We start from the raw sequence: 2500 nt of genomic DNA on the forward strand, positions 1-2500 counted from the left end.
TCGGCAAGAGAGAGAGGCAGAATCCAGACTGGTTCGAAGCTGGAATTACAAAACTCGAACCAGCAATCGCAGATAAAAGAAAAGCGCTGCTTAACTACAAAAGAGAGCCTTCAGAGAAGACACTTGCTGCACTCCGGAAGGCTAGAAATGACGCCCAACGGTTGGCACGGCGCAGCGCCAACGACTACTGGCTGAGCCTATGCCAGAGTATCCAGCTCTCTGCTGACTGTGGCAACATTCGTGCCATGTACGACAACATGAAAAAAGCCTTTGGCCCAAGCATTACCAAGATCGCACCTCTGAAGACAGCCTCTGGTGACACTATCACAGACAGAGGAAAGCAGATGGAGAGATGGGCCGAACACTATCAAGAACTTTACTCAAGAGAGAACGTTGTCAGCACCGCAACAGTTGAGAAATGCAAAGCCCTACCACTCATGGAGGAACTAGATGTTCCACCCTCTATTGACGAACTCGGACAAGCCATCGACTCCCTGGCCAGTGGGAAAGCTCCTGGCAGCGACGGCATCCCCCCGGATGTCGTCAAAGCGGGCAAGAGTACCGTTTTACATCACCACCTGCACGAGCTTTTACTCCAGTGCTGGGAGGAAGGAACCGTTCCCCAAGGCATGCGTGACGCCAACATCATCACGCTCTATAAAAACAAAGGAGACCGCAGCGACTGCAACAACTACCGCGGAATATCCCTTCTCAGTACCGTTGGGAAGGCCTTCGCCCGAGTAGTACTCAACCGGTTGCAGAAACTTGCAGAACGAGTCTACCCTGAGGCACAGTGCGGCTTCAGAGCAGAACGATCAACTATTGACATGGTCTTCTCACTAAGGCAACTGCAAGAGAAGTGCCGAGAACAGAGGCGTCCACTTTACATTGCCTTCGTCGACCTGACGAAGGCTTTCGACTTGGTTAGCAGGCAAGGCCTTTTCACCCTGCTACAGAGGATTGGATGTCCCCCTAAGCTCCTGAGGATGATTTCATCCTTTCATGAAGACATGCACGGCACCGTCCAGTACAACGGCTCATCCTCGGACCCCTTCCCAATCAGAAGCGGCGTGAAACAGGGATGCGTACTTGCTCCGACGCTTTTCGGCATCTTCTTCTCCCTACTGCTGTCCTATGCCTTCAACCAGTCAGAAGACGGAGTGTATATCCACACCAGAAATGACGGAAGTCTCTTCAACCTTGCACGTCTCCGAGCAAAAACCAAGGTACGCAAGGTCTTGATCAGAGAGATGCTGTTTGCTGATGACGCCGCCTTGACTGCACACACAGAGGAGGCCCTACAGCGACTCATCAATTGCTTCGCTCATGCATGCAAAGAGTTCGCCCTTACCATCAGCATCAAGAAGACCAACGTCATGGGCCAGGATGTCAGCAGCATTCCTAACATCTCCATCGATGGCCACATCCTCGAGGTTGTGGGGGAGTTCACCTACCTGGGTTCCACCATCTCAAGCAACCTGTCCCTGGATGCAGAGCTGAACAAGCGCATCGGCAAAGCAGCAACAACATTGGCTCGTCTTGGAAAGCGTGTATGGAACAACGCCATGCTGACCACCAACACCAAGATAGTAGTATACCAGGCTTGTGTACTCAGCACGCTCTTGTACGGCAGCGAAGCCTGGACCCTGTATTCCCGTCAAGAACGCCGACTCAACATTTTCCACATGCGCTGCCTCAGAAGAATCCTGGGCATTAGTTGGCAAGATCATGTCTCCAACAAGAATGTTCTAACACAGGCGAGAATGCCCAGCATGTTCGCCTTGCTCAGCCAGAGGCGATTGAGATGGCTCGGTCATGTTAGACGAATGGACGATGGCCGAATACCGAAGAGCGTGCTGTATGGGGAGCTTGCCACTGGCTCCAGACCTGCAGGAAGGCCCATCCTTCGCTACAAGGACGTTCTCAAACGTGATCTGAAGGCAGGCGACATTAACCCAGCAAGCTGGGAGGCAGTGGCCGCTGACCGCAGCAGCTGGAGACACGTTGTCAAGGCAGGCATTCAAACTAGCGAGAAGAGGAGAGAGGACCAGTGGGATGAGAAAAGAGAGCGCAGACGGCAGAGGCTAGCAGCAGCCCCCACACAGCCAGCCGCGGACTTTACCTGTGACAACTGTAATAGAGCCTGCCGCTCCAGAATTGGACTCTACAGCCACAGCAGGCGTTGTAACTCAACCATAACCAAAAAAAAAAAAAAAAAAAAGAAGAAGGGAAAAGAAAAAAAAAAACACGCGACCTCCATTGTCTCCCGAGACAGACGGATGCCAACAATATATATATATATATATATATATATATATATATATATATATATATATATATATATACAACACTGAATGGGCCCCAGTGAACTGATATAATTTTTTATCAACCACAACACACTTTTTATTCTAAGCCATTAACATCGGGAGATCCGCGGAGGCCAACATGTAGAAACTGAAACGTGGTACGGCCACAACACTTGTCACGTGCTAGACTTGGT

Source organism: Oratosquilla oratoria, chromosome 10 (assembly GCF_046742065.1).
Source record: "Oratosquilla oratoria isolate Oo_2021 chromosome 10, ASM4674206v1, whole genome shotgun sequence".
Classification (NCBI taxonomy): Eukaryota; Metazoa; Arthropoda; class Malacostraca; order Stomatopoda; family Squillidae; genus Oratosquilla; species Oratosquilla oratoria.